This window comes from Nothoprocta perdicaria, unplaced genomic scaffold (assembly GCF_003342845.1).
Source record: "Nothoprocta perdicaria isolate Ctin4 unplaced genomic scaffold, notPer1 scaffold_305, whole genome shotgun sequence".
Lineage (NCBI taxonomy): Eukaryota > Metazoa > Chordata > Aves > Tinamiformes > Tinamidae > Nothoprocta > Nothoprocta perdicaria.
The window spans coordinates 194,604-214,383 of NW_020455539.1; the positions used below are offsets into that span (position 1 = coordinate 194,604).

At 44.2% G+C, this 19,780-nt stretch overlaps 1 long non-coding RNA gene across 1 annotated transcript; it reads left to right on the forward strand.

Moving 5' to 3' along the window:
* Nucleotides 1–5,386: 5,386 nt before the first annotated feature.
* Nucleotides 5,387–19,237, forward strand: LOC112950034. The gene is made up of 4 exons (XR_003249931.1): nucleotides 5,387–5,541; nucleotides 14,482–14,583; nucleotides 18,472–18,594; nucleotides 18,845–19,237. It is a non-coding gene; the product is annotated as an uncharacterized LOC112950034 (long non-coding RNA).
* Nucleotides 19,238–19,780: the final 543 nt, after the last annotated feature.

Consider the following 19,780-nt stretch of genomic DNA (forward strand, 5'->3'; position numbering starts at 1 on the left):
TTGTTTGTTCAACAGTTTTGAGGTGGTTTTGGTGGTTGCTTCTGATTTGAATGCTTTGCCTATTCCTCTGTTTGAAGCAGATGAGAGGGAGAATCAGCAGATCCTGTGTAAGCTCAGACCAAAATTGCAGGAGCAGGGAGAATACAGCTCCAAAGAGATTGTCAGAAGCTGGAATCTGAAGCAACTTGGGCATTTTCTCTATCCTTCTGCCAGTGTGGTGCTCTCATTGAAGTGAAGGCTGTTCTAAACAGACATACAATGCAGAAGGACAGCCTCATTTTATGCTCTGTTTATTTGCTTTATTCTAGGCTTTATTTAGAGCTGATCTTGCTGTACTGGAGCAATGTATGCTGTGGATAAGCTGCTTATAAAGCCACCCACCTGGCACTGCATGTCTCGGGGACACTCTTGGTCTCTTAAGGCCCCTTTTGTGAGGTGACACGGAGGCACTTGCATGTTGTCCTTGCCTTTCGGAGTGTTTTGTTTCCAGGAGGCTATAGGCTGAATCTAACAAGAAAAGCCTGCTCAAAACCTGTCTGAGGTTGATCCTTTGACTATTAGTCAGCACAGAGTTTAATATGGACTGAATAAATGTTTGCAGATGAGAAGTCTTATTAATGCAAACCCCACATTCAGAAAATGTGCGAACTGTTAACAGTGACTGGGTTCAGAGGACTAGCAAAGAAACAGGACTAGAACCTGTCAGAACCTGTATTTGGACCCAGAGTGAGTGAGGGTTGGGGTCTACTGACCTGAGCACTCAGGGCCTGTAAATCATACTGAAGAATTTTACAAGGATGCATCGGTCCGAATTAAGACCTTAGCAATCTAATCAAACACGTACTGGTGTTCATGCTGCTGCTCCGCATACTCCTGTTTATATGTGAACAGAGCCAAAAAGTTTAACTCCAGCATCCCCACTCAGTGGGCACTGCTGCCGGGCACTAAATCAATTACAGTCGGGCAAAGTAAAAAGATGCTTGTGTCGTGAGATTAGCAGTGGGACCACAATGTAATGGGTCTTCTGACACCAGTACTGCATTAGCTGTTTTACTCACTACGCTTGCAGAGCCCATATATTCTTTTTACCTCATCTGAGGATGATTTTTACAATCTTTTCTTCCATTCAGAGACTATTCCTTAAACAGGGAAGATAAGCAGGTGGCAAACAGCTAGTGTGGCATATCACACGCTGCAGTGCATCCAAGGGGAATCATTTCTTTGCCCAGTAAAGTCTTTCTTTCCCATGTCATATCAGTAGCTATTGGTCCTTTCTTCTAAACCTCTGGGCTCTTGGACCCACAAACTGTTTCAGCAAACAGTTACAGAGGAGGCTGAGCCACAGCTTTAACTCATCACTCTAGGGAGCTTACATCTCCAATAGATGGATGTCCTTATTTGTGATCATACACAAATCCTTCTCCTGCATCATGAGACTAGAGGAAAACATAGCTCATATTTTCATCCCTTGATGAGTGTAATTCCACTCACACGGAAGTCTAGAGTTACTCCAATATTTAGACTAATTCCAGCCTTCCCAAAGTCAGAAGGGGAGCCAAGTGCTGAGCGGGCTGGAAGTGTAATTCTGCTATCAACAAGTAGAAAGGAAGAAATATTCCTCTATTGATTACATAAAAATATGCATGACAGTATTTTGCAATAATTGCATTTCTTGCTCAGGGTACTTTCCACAGACATTTCAAAGAATCACAGAATGGTTAAGGTTGGCAGGGATCTCCAGAGATCATCTAGTGCAACCTTCCTGCTCCAGCAGGGACACCCAGAGCATGTGGCATCCAGGTGGGTTTGGAAGACCTCCAGAGAAGGAGACTCCACAACCTCCCTGGGCAGCCTGTGCCAGGGCTCTGCCACCCTCACAGTCAAGAAGTTCCTCCTCACCTGCAGATGGAACTTATTTTATGTTTCAACTTATATCCATTATATTTGTTCTAGAACGAGCTTCTCCGCTGATTCAGGTGCTATTAACATTTTCCTTAGATCGTTTTCACAAAAGAGGAGAGACACTGATGTCAATGTTGAGAAATTTGTGAAGATTCACCACTTTGGTGTCTTGGGGTATTTTAGGGCAAAATAGACTACTGTGATTTGCTTCCTGAACTTCCTTATAACCCAGGCAAGCAAAGTTCACACGATAGCATCTACTTCAAAGCCAGTGACCGGCAGCAGAGCCAGAAGACACTGGACCTTAGCTCAAAGACTTCCTATCCCCCCCTCATTATCCTGACTCATTAGTGTAATTACCACATGTGACCAAAATATGAACTTTATTTCTAGTCAAATTCCTGATATTTACAAATTAACTTATATTAAGCTACTTTATCTTCTGTAATAACAAATGAACCTACTGTTTAGCAGTTATGGATCACACCTACTTGTCAAAAAATAAGCTTGAAGGAAATCAAATGGCACCTGACAAAACCTGATAAAAGACAAGTTCAGAAATTTCAGGTCTTCAGTGACAAATACAAGGACACTGATGCTTAAAGCAGTGTGAAGAGTATAAGAACAAACCTTTTGTGGTTGTTGTGAGGAACATGATTAATACAGGTGTGATCCAGTGAACAATAAGTGATTGATATGTTTATTATTTGAAGTTCAGGTTTGATCCGTTTCAACTCACCTTAAATGAATTTGGCTTAAGAGAGACACTGCTTAGCTAATTGTACCTGGGGACTGTTGGCTCTGACTCTGCTTTCAGAGATGCCCAGCTCTGAGAATTTCCCACTGAGAAATGAGAATCAGGCTTTACAGCATCACAATTCCTTTCGTAATGAATAACATTAAGGAACACACAGCAGCAGTTTACTTCTAAATGGGATATTGCTTCAAAAAATGGAAATAGAAAAATGAAATCTCTTTTTCTATATTTGTAAGGACTTTTATGCAAACAATCCACCACCATCAATATGAAACATTTTGTCACACCAAACCTGAGGTTTTCATGCATACAACACAGTTTAAAAAAAAATAAAGCATAGAAAGGGTTAAATACCCTTTTAATTTCTCACTGATGTACTCTCTAGGCCACTAATAATGCACAGATACCAACTGGCCTTCCCATTTTTTCAGGCAATCATTTAGGAATTCAAGATTGATGCATAATCTTCCTCGTGAAGAAGTTTCTGTAGCAGCTCCAAATATCCACAAAGGTTAGTCTGCTAATGAGACTTTATCACAAAACCTGTGAAAGAAAGGGCAGGAGATGATTTATTTAGGTGGATAAATGACTGTAAACAAAAGAAAGCATTTTCTGAAATTCCTTAATTTACTTACTTTCTGAAGAAAAAAAAGTTCATTCTCCTTTAAGGATGACATATCTATGACAGCATTTTTTTTTGAAATACCATTTTGTTTAATAAATCATGTAAATTTCTGCATCTAAACTAGAGCATTACAGGCAGGCTGGTAAATAATTAACAGCTCGATGGCGTGAAGGGGGAGAAAACACCCAATTCATCAAATGAGGCAGGAAGCTGGTTATTTACAAGAAAAAAAAAAGGTTGGATCCTCCAATGCCTGTGGCTTTGCTGGAGTGTGGGAAGAGTTTGCCATATGTTCAGGATGCCCATTGGAGAAGGGGAGCCTGGGGTGTTCTGGGTTGCTGCAGACTTTTTATAAAGGGGCACAAATAAAAGTTCTTCCATGCTTGGGGGTTTTAAGTTGTTTCTTTGCACCCTTTAGCGTAAGTTCCTACTCTGGTATTCTGCTCTGGTTTGTCTTTGCAATTGCTCTGTTGCATGTTGTAGCATTCCTTTTAAGGATCTAAAAATACAGTACTCGGTGAAATAATCCTGAATGCTTTGGGGAGGCTCTTGGAGATGCTCTTGCTCATGTGTCAATGCTTTTGGACAATCTTCATGGCTCAGTCTAGGCCTATGGTGGCTTATATAAGGTGAAGCTTAAGTCCTTTCTGCAGGCATCTGCAGAACGCCAGAGAAGAAGAGTCTGCTCAGACACCCCTAAGTTAGCCACCTCTCACCCTGTGGACTCTTCCCTCCGTGGGAATATACAAAATTTATATGTCCTATACTTAGGCTTCCATAGAACAGGAAAATAAGCATTTTAACTCAGTACCCTGGATTTCCAGCTGTGCATAGATGCTGCTCATAGCACGTTTTCATGCACAATGCAGCCATGTTATTGCTTGAGTTTTCTCTGGGTAAACTTCTGCTGATGCTTCTCACAAGTGGACACCGGTGGTAGCAAGAAAAAGGCTGAATGTATCCAGGACTCTCAAATAAGCTAACCTGAGCATACGTCCTCAAATTGTATATGGCAACTTGTATATGGCAGTCCTGAGCATCCTTTACCAGCTTTAGTAGAGGAAATGAAAGCAGTCATAACTCTCACAAATGTTGCCTTTGGAAATAGGGCAATTTATGTAGGAAAAGCTCTTCTACACATTTTTCAGTATTTCAGAAAGCACCAAGACCATTATTAGACTTGAATTTCACGGAAGGTGTTCTTGGATCAAGTACTACAAAAGTACAACAAAAGCTTAAGGTACAAAAATTTTCTGTGATGCTGGCTGTTGTTCTCTTTACCCCTGAATCTTCAAGTTTTGAACCCATTACAGCAGTAACATCTTATTTGGACCATAAAAACAACTAAACAGGCTGCTGCATGGACTGGCAGAAATGTTCTGCCTTGTGAAAGCAGCTGCTTTACCTGTGCAGGCTTTCCTGCATGAATGACTCTAGACACATTAAAATGAAATATGCCAGTCAAAGGTGCTACCTTTGCAGTTAAATTGCAGTGATGTGATTTAAGAGTCAGAATCACAAGGTCCTAGCAAGCTGCTTACTGTAACTGCTCGGTGAAAATATTAAAATTATCAGGAAGCAAAACACATTATACAGAAACTTGTGGTTTCCTAAAAAGCAATTGGCTGCCCTAGGCCATTCTGGTCGGTTATTGCCCTGATGAAGCAGTTGGTGGCTATGTAATGCATGTGCATATTACTTGTGCTGATGGGAAACTGGATGTAGAAATGAATTGTAATATGTGATGCTGCTTGTAAAATTGGTATTTCTTAGGAATAACATTGTCTGTGTGCCCAGAAATGGATCTAACGACGTACAGCATTTCTGCAGTGCCAAGCAACCAGGGATTTAATGGCAAAATCAAAGCACTGATTAATTTGTGGTTAATTACGGAACTGCCTTGTAGGTCAGTGTTGCTAGCCACTGCTTTTAGAGGAGGAAAATAGGACAGCAAGGTGATTTGGGCACTAAGCAAACCTGTGGCAACACCATATAAAGCTTATTATTTAGCACACCTGTATTTGGAAGGCTGATATACCCCAAAAAGCACCTGCAAGAAGAAAGCTCTTTGTACAGGCAAGGCGTCAGAGCAAAGGAGAGCAGCCTCAGGGTTCCTGTGCTGTGCATGAGCAAGTCAAGGTATGAAGATGGGATTTACACTGACTCGTCTCCAGCCCAGTCTGGTGCTCTATCATCATCCTCTGCCGTTCTCACACTGAATCCCCTCTTACTGAGAGCTTTGACATGCAGAATCCTGGTGAGTGTATTTACATATGCAGAGCATCTGCTTTTCCATAGCGTTTTGTGCAGCGCTGTGCCTACTGTGTTCCTTCCTTCCACCTGCTCTTCTGAGGGGACCACAGTCCTGCTGGTGAGATCAGTCTGTTGCTATGGAAATCTTTGTCACAAATGAAGATTTCACAGCAAGGCAATAGTATTAAAACCCAGACATTTACATATGCCTCTGGCTGTGGGGGGATTTGGGTCTAGTCCCTGAGAGCAATGAAGATGCAGCCACTCTTCTGTTTCTTGCAGGCAAGGGAGATGCTGGGTGGTGGGGGGACCTCGCCACAGCCTCCCCCAGCTGTGCCGTGGTTGCTTTGTCACCTGGCCTGTGCGATGTGGGTTAACAACCAGTCCTGATGCTTTAATGCCTCTACCTTGGCGTACGCTGGAGCTTTCCTTCTGAAGTGCTGCACTGTGCAGTGGTAATAGCAGCAGCTGGTAGAGTGGAGTCAGGGAAGAGCATTTGAAACTGATATGTGGGGAGGCTTACTGCCTCCTACATCAGTGTACGGAGGCGGAACGGGCCTGGGAAAGGTAGTTTGGGGTAACGGAGTAATCCACACATGCCATCTTCGTGTAACTTCCCCCTAAGCATTGCTAAGTTTAGCTGAATCACTCCCAGCGAGAAACTGCTCATCTAAATCCCAAGGCCTGACTTTGAAATTTTCAGCACATCCCCTGTACGGCAGAATCAAAGCTTCTTCCCTGCTGAATACACCTTTGATCACCACTGTGAGAAATATTTGCAACCGTGTGAAACTTGAATGATTTGGGGTTTCATTACACACTTGAAACTCAGACCATTTTCATCAAAGGCATTGCTAAAGTTCACCAACCTCCTAACAGAACCTTTGATGCTTTGCAGCTTTGCATTTTGTGTGAAACTTACAGGTTTGCTAGATTTTTTACTTTTTTTACATCAAACTAGCTGGAAGTAGCTTTGACTGTGTTTTGGGACCATGGAATCATAGGAACCTCAGCCAAATTTTGTTGCATGTACAACTGCTATATGCTGTGATTTGGGCATAAAAGATGACTGCTGGGAACAAAGTTTCTAGGTTTGCAGTGGCACCCAGGTGGGAGCGTGACAAAGATCACTGATGTGGTTGTCCTCTGCTCTTCACGCTCTTGTCCCCTCGTGTGAGCAACAGAGTTTGAGATTTCTGTGTTGCAGGCCTAAGAAGTATCTTGTCCTATATCAGCCTGGGGAGGTTGATCAGCCTGTACCTACCCCTCCTGTCAGACCATACGCCGAGATCTCAATCTCTGGTTACATGGAACCTGCTGCCTGTCTTTGCCCTGGTTTTCAACCCTAGCAGAATCTTCTCAGCTCTTGCTGTTATTTCCATGGTCTGCGAGCTGTGACTTGCTGTTACTGTCACCTGGAGTCATCCAGTCATCCTGTCTATCCCCTAAACAGTCTGGTCTATGCAGAACAGGGTTGCCATGCCATTTTTGATCATCAAGGAGAAAACAGGGTCTAACACAAACAGAAACATGCTTTCAACTCTTCTAACTTCCTGCCACTAGCAATGAGGATTGTAACAGTAGCTGGATCATAAGAAAGGCCTGGAGTAGATGAATGGATGTTGAATTGGCCACTTGTGCAGGCATTTACCATATCTATAATATTTAGAGTATGTGCTTTCTTCTAACAATGAAGGCCCTGAGTGTTCAGACCACTGTTTTCTATGTAAGACTATTTGTAAAACCTCTTGAAGTCAAAAGAGTCAGAGACTCTGCTGCACAGTTCTGTTTCAGCTTTTATACTTATGGATCTTTCATTTGGGAGAGTGGGAGCTGATTTTAGATTTACCCTTTGTCCAAAACCCCAGTCCCGAGTAAACTAAGATGTTGCTCCTCTCTTCTGGATTGGAAAAAAGCAGAGAGAGTTACTTTTCCATTTTATATCTCTCCTAGAAAAGCCTTTGCATGAAATTTGAATGACAAGTTGCTTTGATTTGCCCACAATGTAAGCCTGTGAAAATCATGCATGTAACTGCTGTACAGCAAATGCTGGTCCCTTGCTGCCCAGGACTAGCGCTGCTGAGAAGCTTCCTGAGGGATGTCAGAAGTATCCAGCCCTTTGTGCTCTTTACAATATGGATTTCTTATGCCATGAAACTCGGCCTTTGCCAAGATTTCCTTGTCTCCTACCAGTGTTTTATTTAATTTGAGGTATGCTTAGAGGCGTGCTTGAGGTGTGCAAGTCAAAGCAAGGTGGCACCTTCTTTGGCGATGACCATGCTGAAGGGACAATCTTTGCCTGTTGCTCTCCCTTGTTCTCTAACTCCTTGGCCACCCCGTCTCCCGGGAGGCAGCTGCCTCCCGCTTCAGTGAAAAACACAGTGCATTAGGGCAGAGTCCAGAGCAATTGTCTGTGATGAAGAGTATATCTGCAAGTCGAAATCATGGTGAAATACAGAAGCAGACTGCATTGCGAAAGAGAGGATCGGAGGCTACAGCAGAGAAAGGAACCATTGCATTCAGTCCACTTACTTCTTGCTATGGATGAGCAAAAAACTTGCACTTCCTCGTAGTTTTCGTGCCCCTCACCGTTCAGGAGTGCTCAGACCCTGTTGCTAAACCTGTCTTCCACAGACATGTCCAAGTGCAGTGAAGCAAGTAACTGGATCACACAGGGCTGGTGGTGCTCCCTTTCATGGGGGTGTCAGGGACGTGACCTCCCTCTTGCTGCTGTTTCTGCACTGAGCAGACAGGCGCAAACCTGATTTACATCAGCTGAACTGAAGTGACATGAGAGTGAAACAGTCACATGTCCTCATTAGGAAGCTCAACAGATAGAGAGGAACGTCGTAAAGGACAGGAAGCTCTGCAGGGCTTGCTTAGTTAACGTGCAGGCAGCCTTTATGTCTCCTTTGTGAATGTCCCCTTCTCACATTACGTGGCTGATTTTCTGCCTCTTCCTTATTTAATGCATTGGAAAGAAAGCTGCACTTACTTATTCCATCTAATCCTCTTAGACTGTCTACTCTCTGCACCATGTGTGTGCTGTGAGTGACTGTTGCATGGCACGGCAGTGAAACACAGTGAATAAATAACAGGTCAGTGGCTGGAGATGGGCCAGGTCTTGTAATAAAATAAATTGTAGGTAGAAATTGTTGAATCCACATTAGAGTGGACAATGAGGAACTGTGTTTGTATCTCCAACTGGCCAGGGCTCTGCTCCCCTGGTGGACACAGTGCTCTTTCCACCTTCACAGGAATCAGAGGCAGCAGGGAAGCCAGGTCAGTACTCTGCAGTGTAGACATGGCCAAAATTACCACTCTGGCATCCCCAAAAGATAAAACCAGGCAAACAATGAGTTGCAATTCTTCAATTGCATCTGAATTAAATTCTCTGTTGCTCACTTTCATTTGGTACCTTGGAGAACTCTGATGTGAGGTTTTAAGGTGTTACCTGTTTGCAAAGCTGCATATACCCCAAGCTTGAAGACTGTGGAGGTTCAGCAGCTTGTGAGACCCTCAGATCTGTGTGCACAGTGTCCTGCGCCTGTGTGTTGAAGTCTTCACGCAAGATGCTTGTCTAGTGCAGGCTTTGAGAGCTGCAGCCTTTGCAACTGAGGGCTGTCTGCGTGAATTCGCTCCTAGCTCACTACAGAAGCACTTTGTTACCTTACAGATGTCCCTTCAAGAATGAGGATTTATAGCAAGTGTGTACACACACAGTCACACACACACATACAAGCAGTGTCCAAATATTGTTGTGGGAATGCTTTTTTTATGTGCAGAAGTGGGACTCCCATGGAGATGAATTGTCTGCCAATATAAGGGCACAGGCAAGTTCTTGGGTACAACTGCCTGTACTTCAGCCCTGCTCAGTTGCTGCCAAAGGACAAAATTCATCAGAGCAAGGGCTGATGGACTGAGGAGGAGAGGACAGCTGGGGACAGACAGAGGAAGAGGGCCAGGCAAGCAGGAAGGAGCTGGTGGTACCAAAAAATAATCTGTAAACAGCTGGAGTGCTAGGAAGGGTGCTAAGGCCGAGAGTCATGACCTGAAAATCAGGACTGGGAGATAATTTGTAAGGAAAAATAACTAGTAAGAACTAATATAATTCACTACTAAGGCTGTGTCCTAAAATCACAGTGTATATCTTTACAAGCATCAGCAAGAGGCAGTGAAAGAATACAACACTACTGTATACACGTGAGCTGGGAAAGTGGAAGAGGATGGGGAGGCATCTCTCATCTGCAGCTCAGACAGGGCCATGTAATCCCATATGCGACAGTTCAGGAAAGGCCACCCTGCCTGAAGAGCGGAGCTTACAGCGGCACCAGCTTTTGTGTGGGTGTGCGCACACGCGGCGTGCATCCAGATTAGCCACGGCGCATATGGATATGGTTGCTAACTATTGCGTGCAAACCGTATGGCAGGTGAGAGTAAGTCAGCACACACGCTGTGGAGAGGGCGGTCAGAACAAGGAATCCTCCCCTCCCGGTGAGAAGGATTTGGCTTCAGCCTCATGCCGGCAAGAAATTTAGAAGGATCTAAGAGCAAAGAAGGGGGTTCATTGGGAACTGGGAGCCTGTCAGACTCAGAGATTAAATGGAAGCACAACAAATCTGGGTTGTTTGTGCCAAAACCAACTTTGATTACTTTGTAATTCAACATGTGTTACCAGTACCTATTATTAGAAATCCAAACTTCCTCCACGGTGGGAAGAGTCTGAGATGGAGCTTTCTAGCCTGGTGTAAGTTAATTACAGTACACATGTTAAAAGCTGCATCTGTCTTAGTCAATCTAGTTGATTATTGCAGCACTTTATTTTTAGTTCTCATCAAGGTGAAGGATGACACTAATATAAATGGAGAGCTTTCCGCACATCTTGCTCAACTAAGCACTCACCAGAACCAGCCATGCCAGGTCTGATAAGACTTTCTCCTCCTGAGCTGCGTGGCCTGGATGTTGCTCCCTGTGAAGCCCTTGATGGACTTGTAAGAAAAAAAAAAAAGTTTCTGTAGTGTGCTTTGACTAAGGAATTGCAACGAAGTGAGACCTGAGCTATAAAATTTGGCAGTGGTTTGGCCTGGTTTAGTCCTGGTCCCGTGCAGGAGATATGGAGTGACCTTTGCTGTACATTGGAGCACTTCTCACTATTACAGCTTCTAACACAGCTCCTCGTGAGCCCCGGACCTGTGGGAGCCCTATTCTGGTTTCTGCTTGGAGCACAGATCAGAAGGCTCTGTCTCCTTCCAAAACTGAAACGAAGAGGTAAACAAGCAACAAAAAGTCTTGAGCAAAAAAAGGAGGCTTTCTTTTGGTTTCACAACAGCAGTCCTCTCAAAGCAGTTAATGAACAGCCTGATGGCAAGGCTGTCTCTATGGACATTCCTCCTGGAGTAGTTATTCTTGCTGTGCGATTTTATGATCAGGAAACCTAATCAGATGGTGATGCAGAATGACAGAGAGAGAATTGTTAGACCCTCATCTGATCTAAACCAGCAATACTCCGTGGAGCTGGATTTATTCCTGTAAGAACGTCTCATGTTTTGGCTTTCTGAATGTGTACGAATAAGAGCCTAATTGCCAACAACACACTATATGTGGACGTTCAGCGGTGATATAACAGGTGCCAGGTGTGCTTTTGTGGCAGAAATGTGTGTGATGCCTTGTGCAGCTGGTGTGATGTGTTTGCCAGATGAAAGGGAAATCTCCAGAGGCTGCTGACTGATGCTCTGCCCTGTAGCAGCATGGTAGGATGATGCTCTCTGATAACAGAGATCAAACCATGGTTCTTCTGATTCCTGTGTCTTCTTTGTTGCTTGTTTTGTTCTGTCATCTCTGGAAAGTTGGAGCTGGAAAAGCTAGGGTTCTTACAATCCAACCTCATCTGTTATGGTACAATGTACAGCAAGGGTAATGAGAAGGTAGCTGTGATCCACAGTGGTTCATCCTTACCTCAGCAGAAGAAAAGTCCCCTATTTACCACTTCTGTGGATCGGGACATTGAAACGGTCAAACCTGGGTTCAATGGCCAAGTGCTCCTTGCTCCCGTATAGGGGCTGAGATGAGGACAGTGCTGTACTGCAGTAGGCACTGGGGATGCAGCACCTCTCTGCTCACTTTTTTAAAGTTATGCATCCAGTATAGGCTAGTGACTGCTCCTGTGATAGGAGACAGTTTGCATTTGCTAAAAGATGACATCACTGACCATCCCTTTACTGAATATAGTCTCCAGGTTCTTCTGCAGAGATGAGAAGTATGAACATACCCAGAGAGCTGTTCTTAATCCCTGGGCTGTATTTCTGATGCAGACAGAGCACAAGCTCTTGAAATGCTTTGAGAAGGATTTTCAGCCTTCTGTTTAAAGTGGGCCTTGATGATGACTGGTCTACATGGAGGGCATCTCTGGGATTGGCACCATAGGAACAGCTGGAGCGCGACAGTCTGTTGAAGTGGTGGAGCCACTGTGTCCAACTCCCACTGACTGCAGCAGGAATGTGTTTATTATGAAACAGCTAATAGCTGTGTGATCAGAGAGAACTGTTGCTCCATGCAAGATGAGCTTCCAAAGGTCACAGTTGCTCTGTGTTTACTCCCAGGAGGTCCGTGATGAGAGTATGGTATGAGGGATGGAGAACACCACGTACTCACTTGCAGGGGCTCATGCCATATGTCTATGTGAGGCTTGTCCTGCAGCCCTCAAGGTGTGGGACTGACCGGAGCATGGGGAAATCCTCCCCTCCGTGGCCAGTAGATCAGCCCTCCTGCTGCGAGTGGCCATGGTGGCCAGGGATATTGTGCACACCAGCTGTGCCCGGAGGCCAGGCACGTGCCCGCACGCTGCAGGCATGCTGGGCTTGTCCTTCCTGCTCGTCTGTGCCAGGAGGAGTGACCGGCATGGTGAAAATGCCACTGCTCAGCGTGAGCCTTTGCAGTGCTGCAGCCCAGGGGTAAAGCATTCAAGTGCTCACACCGAGGGAGCCTCTCCCACCGGCACCAGCTGCAGTGTCCACAGGAGCTCCTCTCCTGCAATGGGAGCATCCCCTCCGCGCCCTGGGAAAGCGGATGAGAGATTGCTTCTCCTTCCATAACAAATAACTTCTCAGCCCGTCCAGGAGACTTTCAATTTAACTGCTCTCTTTGTGCCTTTCATGTTTTCTCTTTGTTTGGGGAGCGCTAATGCAGCCTCTGAATAAGCATCCGTGCTCGCAGGAACAAATAGGGAAAGGATAATAGTATCCAAGGGTTTAGGGGAGAGGTTAAAAAGTGAGCCAGACTACAGACACACTGATGAATAGCGGTCTGCCTGACTAATATTACAAAGGGAAAAGACAGAAAAATCCCAGGAAAATGCCTCTAAGCAGTGATTGCTTTCTCAGAAAGCCGTGCAATTAGACATGAAAGGAGTCCTTCCCAACTTTTGTGAGGCATTTAAAATACTATTATAAAATAATTAAGGAAAATGAAATAACCTGAGACCATCCTTCCCCTACCTCCTTCATTTGTTGAGATGGTGGAGAAGGCCACATAACCTTTCTGAGGAACCTTTACATCATTTCAGTAGGCCTGGCACCCTGCGAGGCTGTGCAATACCAACCAGCAGCAGTACCTGCTGTCCTACAGGAGATAGGAAGTTTTTGGTGTTAACAGTGTCCTGCTGGTATGTCCTGCACAGCCAGAGCCCTCACAGTAGCTATTTCTTAAAGCCTCTGGGACTCCAGGGCCCATCTGAGCTGCTTTCTGTTGCACAACAAGTTAGTCTGCTGTAGAGCAGACACTGTGTGTGTAATGGTGCTCATCTGGTAGTGGCCAGGATCTCCTTGCTTCTGCAGGAAGTCTTTTGTGTAAGCTGAGCATTCCTGAGCTCAGAAAGGACAAGAATGGATTAATTAATTTTCAAATCTGTTCAGCAGCCAACTGGTATCTTCTCTTCAGGTTTTCCATGTTTACTCACTCTGCTGCTGAGAGCTAGAATCCAGTGCTTTTACAAGAAAAATGCTATATATGATCATGCATTTTTAGTATCTTGTTAACTAAAAATGATTCACTAGCTTGAAAGCTCACCAGGCTGTCAGTGCTGAATTTAAAGCATTTGTTAGAATGATTCTCTTTCCTTTTTCCCTCCTGCTTTGCTTCACACTTAATGTCCAGGCCTCCCAGAGAGGCACCAGCTGCTTTGGAGTAGCTCTGCGTGACCACAAGACGTGATCCAGTTGCAGGTGGCAATGTCCCTCTTGGAAGACTGTCCTGAGAGTCGAGACCTCTATGCATGGACGTAGCTGCATGTGTACATCCCTATGTATATGGGACTGTACCTGCTTCTGCTTGATCATTAATGGGTCCCCTCACATCAAGGGGACATGGTGCACTACAGCTCCACAACGTCCTGGATGCTGGTGAAGCCACTTCATATGTTGTAGCAGCCAAATATCTGGCTTATGGTCTCCATAACACATCTGCTTATGGTCTCCATAACACGTCTGCTACGTGTTTGAGGAGCCAGTGCTCCTCATATCCTCATATCCTTCTTCTGCACTCAAATATCCTTCATCCCTGACGAGAACTGCACATCTTTTTCAACCAATTGCTACTAAGGGTAATAGTACAGAACCCAAACCCCTTTCACAGGATTTTCAACGTCACTGAACTCAGGAAATTCAGTGGTCTGAGTAAAAAGGCAGGGTATGATCCACTGGATTTTATTTAAGGGAGAAAAAAAAGTGTCTTTCTGGAATTTTCTAAGAAGAAATGCAGACCAAAGGAGATGTGAAGTTTTCTATTTTTGATATTTTCTTTCACGTCATGAACTCAGCTGAACTGTGTGTATTGTCAAGCATTTCTTTTGGAAAAGCGTGAATTAATGAGTTTCGGGACTTAATACATGCCCTGAGAAAAGCACTTCACTCTTTCTGCTTTTCCCTTTAATGTAAAGTCTCTTTGACAGGTTTTCAGGAATGTTCTTCCAGTGACTCATCTAAAGTGCTGGGGAGAGCCTGAATCTCCAGCGTGATTACCTCGAAGGAAAATGAGACTCCCACGTTTGTGTGTAAGTAGCATTTGATGGATCTATCTCTTTGCATGGGAAATTCACCTTTCTAGATGATTCTAGGTATTAGGGAGGACTTCTTAGTATTCTGTGCAATGTCAAACGCCATTGGCTCTAAGGAGATGCAGGTAGCACCTCATACACTGGTGAAGTGCTAGGGCAATGTAAGTCCCTGTGCTGTCATCCACATGCTTGGCCCACCACATCCTGTGCTGAACCTGCTGTGCAACCAAGCCAGGCCTTGTTGAGACAGCTGTCCCATACAAATCAGTCTGGGACGGCTCAAAACTACTTGCAAAAAGTGAGTTTCACCATCAGAAAGGCAAGAAACTTTTTCTTTCTTTTTTTTCTCTCTCTCTCTTTTTTTTTTTTTTTTTAACAAAAGCCTCAAATCTGGAGGAAGGAGTGAAATCTATGGGGACAGACTAAATCCCCAGAATCTGTGGATTTCTCCATGCTTCAACATCTCATTTTCCTCTGCTTGTGTGAAATGAATTAGAGGTTTCAATGCAACTCCTGGTGGAGAAGTGCTCACATCACAGCTGCCACTAATTGGCTCCCTTGTTAGCAGCCTCAGAGAGCGGCAAGGAGCAGCTCTGCTAAGTAACCTGGATTTCTAAAAGCACCAGCAGGTCCCAGCCTGCCCCTAAGGTGGGCCATGAAGCTGAGACGAGCGTTCTGACATTTGACCCCTTCCAAGGAGCAGAACGTTAAGACTTCACTTTCCAGGCCTGCCAATCTTGCATCAAATTCCCTTAAAAGGCTTTGTTTGTGATGGAAATGTCACCCTGATGGATTAATTGAGTTATAACATATGCAAAGTAATGTGGAAAAAAGAATGCAGTTGCATTATCTGTCATTAATGCCACGAATAGGCGCTGCTGCCTGCAGTGACGGCTGTCTTGAATGCTAAAGGATTGCAATCCTAGGTGCACCAAATGAGGTATTTTCATCAGGAAAAATGTAATTTCAGACTCACTCACAGTTGAAGGAAAGGGAAACATATCTGGGAAGTGGTACTGGGGTGAGTAAAGTGGTTCATCTATCAATATTGATAATAACACATAAAAGTGTGGCTTGCGTATTATCTCCCAATGAACAGAAGACAGAGACTGAGTTCCATGTAATTTAATTTCAATTAGTGCATTGGAGCTTTTTAAAGAATGGACTATATATTTTTCCACAGTTACTTGCAGACTATTAAACACAATGCAGAAAAATTATTATGTAAATGAGAATTATCTTACCTGCTTTAGTATCTTTCTCCCTCTTTCTTCCCCAGATAATTGGGTAGGTAGACTTGGGGAAAAAACAGATGATGGGAAGTGTGAATAATAAAATCTCTGCATTACTCTCTCCTCTTGGGTGGAGAGGCCCAAAATATATGTGTGTGTCAGTTTAATTTAATTTGCTCTTAATTAGCTTAAATAGTAGGCTTTCTTTCCTTTGCTTTCACTGCATTTCTGCCCAGGCTCTCATTAGGCGCTGTGCAAAAGCAGGTGCTTATTAAAAATCCCCTCGTGTTTATTTACATTACAAAGCTCTTCCTAACACTTGCAGCAAAGGAAACTGCAGTCTTGGCCCCAGATGCAGCCTGGGGGAGAAGGGCAGCAGCACCCTCTTTCTATGTGTTAAAATCCCAGAGCACTAAATTGCAGTACTTACAGAACTTGGTTTTTTAAAAGAAGTGGTAAGGTATAAGTATGCTTAAGAGAGAGAAGTTGAACATCTCTCACTAGCGTCTTCGGTGTGTGTCTTCAGCATATCCTGCGGTCTGCAGAGGCCGATAGGACAGCAGGGCTTGCACGTACCAGGGTGGAAAGATACTAGTAACCCCAGAGTGAGGAGGTCTGGTTTTCAGTTCTTTTATTCAAGCCATTATAAAATCCAAGAGAAAAAAAAAAAAAAAAAAAAAAAAACTTAGCTCCTTTCTCATTTTCAATTCAGCAGCCTCATCAGTTCCTTCTTTTCATTTTAGTTATCTCCACCTAGAAAAAAATATAGGCATGGAGCAATGACTAAACTGTTAAATACCCTGGCTCTACTTGTGAGGCAGACACGTCCAGCTGTGCTCCAGCTCTGCAGTGCAGAGCGGTAGTTTGCCGTGTTGTCAGGTTAAATGGTTTCCTGTCTTCATCCTCAGTCCTCAGGTGGGCTAGGTTCACTGGATGTGCCCATGACCGAGCTTTTAGAAGGGGGCAGATTGAGCAAGAGTCTGTGAGAACTCAACACTAAAAGGGAATGAAGATGATCAAATAGGTTCAGAGGTAAAGTGTAGTGGTGAATATGGAAAGGAGTAAGACAGAATAGTTGACTCTTTCCTGACCTAACTCTAGAGGAGCTCCTAGAGCTGCAGCAGCCCCTGACAGCTCTCACAGTGCTTGGATACCTTGGCCCACCTGAGTGGCAGCACGACGTATGGCCTCTTGACCAACTCACCCATGGCATAACTTTTGGGGTAATGATGTTAATCGTTCCTTATACCTCAAAGCAACTGCTGCTGTGCTGACAAAATGTGGCCAGGTCAACAGTGATGGTACAGGAAGAGACAGGACCAAAGAGGTGGCTGGGCACGTAGCAGCTCCTGGGGCTTGACCCTTCCTTGCTGCAAATACTCCCAACCAGATAAGGACACAGCAGCAGTGCAACCGGTTCCTTCTCCATTCGTTTTTTTTTTTTTTTTTCCTGAGTTTGCCATCACTGCTATGGGCGCAACTGCTTGTTTGCATTTGGCCCTTGGTATCCATGCTTAGAGCCAAGAGGGACTTGTGAGATAGTTGTGCCCGGTCCCTGATGTCCATGGCAAGCAGCCACATGTCTGTTCAGCAAAGGGATCATGCTGTCATAGTCCCCCAGGAGGCAAAGGACTTGTCCTGCTTACAGCTACCTTCACAGGTGGATTTGTAGGAGAGATTAAACCCAAGCTGCCCTGGTCTCTCCTAACAGCCCGGTTGTGAGGATAATGTGTAATGAGTCCATTTGTTGGGTCTGCTGATGTGATCTGATTTCATACTGTGTATTTAGCAGAGAAGCTCTTTCCCCTTGAGCAGCAGCATGCACTTTGCAGTTACTTCTTTAAAACGAGTTAGTTATACACTTGCTACATGTTATTTTGAATTCTCTTGAAGATCAAGGACGCTACAAAGCCAGGAAGATAAAATTAGCATCGGAGCTGTAGCCTCTGCCTGGTATAAGAAATGCAGATCAGCTTCACTTGCAGTGAATGCTGGAAGGTGAATTTCATTTAAGTCTTCTTTTCAGCAGACCTAGTTCTGCCATCCTTATTTGTTTTGAATGGAGCCATAGTCCATATGCTGTCCCAACATTTTCTACAAGGCAACTTCTAGAGAAATTATCAGCACGGGTGTTGAATGGGACCTCAAACTGATAAGAAATCAGTTTGTTCAAAATCAGTGCTTATTATTTACCCTCAGCTGGATTTTTCAACAGAGGACTGAGGGGTAACAGTAAGGTTGTGCATTTGTATACAGCTCTCAGAAAAGCAGTGCTAAATACAGCACCAAGTTTCAAGGCTGTTAAAAAAAATGAGAATATGTACAAACATAGCCACTGAAATGAGTTAAATATTGGGAAAATGCCTTCAGATCTGGGACTGTGAGGCCCATTTGTTCAGGTTATGTCAGAGAGAGAAAATGATGGGTATTGAGGAGCATTTCAGTGCAGCAGAGGTAAGCCCAACAATTGCCTGAAGTTATATGGACAAGCTAAAGTTTTTAAAGTAAGATTCACTACCAGAAGGGATGGCCCATCAGAAGGAATGCCCGACATGGTGACCTGAAGACTGTCTCTCCATGCCTTTTCATCATGGCAAGATTTTTTGGTCAGGTGCTTTTCAAATGCTCTTTCTTGCTTCTCTCCCCTGTGCAGCTCTATTGCTGGCATCTGCCAACACCTCTCACCACATCCCAACCACAGGCCTGCTCCAACTCAGGTCCAACTCAAGTCCCACCTTGTCTCATGCTGCATGACTGCAAACCACCAAGGACAAAGGTAAGGAGGAAAGTCCAGGTCGGCATCCCCTAGCCCAGCACTCCTCTGACACGCACTGAGCCTCTCCTTGCATGCAGGTTACAGCACTAGAGGAGACTAGGCCAAGAAATGCTTGGCAGAAACTTCAGAGTTTAGATCCTTAAACTTTAATTGTCCTTTGGGGATTCACGTAATACATCCCCCTATGTATTTGATGGTGAAATACTAGTTGTCTACTTGAGGACAGGCCTAAAATTCACCCTCTTAACAGCCTTGCCTGGACCCATCGGGGCTCAGAGATGCAGCACTGTCTGTTGGACCTGGTCCAGGAGGCAACTTCAGGCTCACCTGTGAAATACGGACCTGGACAGAACCCTGTGGGCTCTGCAGCCCTTTTATCCAATGGCTCCAGGATTAAACAACCGCATTCCAAAACTGGTAAACAGTTGCAGATGTTTTAATTTACAAAAGGTCATTATTTTCAGCTACTGATGAGTTATCACCTTCTGAACTCTCATTTCACACTGTCTCAGACTGGGCATCCAGAAGCCAAGGAATCACGTACTTCCAATGAATTCCCACTAAAATAAGAGGCATATTTCCCATCTCTTTCTTTAGACTACTTTCAGAATAGTTCTGAGTATCTCCACAATGTCTGAGATGATTTATGGAGTAAGATCTAAGTTAGATTGTCAACCAACATAAATGGGTATCAATCCCTTGATCTCACTGGATTTATATCCATTTATGCCAATGAAGGATTATTCTTGCAAGAACTTGGCTACAAGTATCCAAGCTTTAAAGTCTAAGCTGTTTTAATTGGACTCAGAGGTAAAGGGTTTCATGTTTCCAAAGTGAATACTCAGTAGGATGAATTCAAAGACACTTTCACAAAGTTACTGATATGCACTTAAAAGTAGGTGTTTCTGGGAAAATCACTGTAATTTATGCTCGTATATTTACAGCAAGCCAACAAGAAATAGGGCAGATGCAGTCCATTCATTCAATTACAACAACCAGCCAGGTCTAGATTATTAAAAGCAATAGTATCATATGCAACTGCTTCCTGCTCTACTAATGGTCATGCTGGGCATTGCCACAAACTTGATACCTGACCCTGACTTCAGGATCTGAATTTTCAGATCCAGATTTTACTTGTGCCTTTAGGGAAATAAGATTGCCATCATCCAGCAGTCCCCAGAGGGAT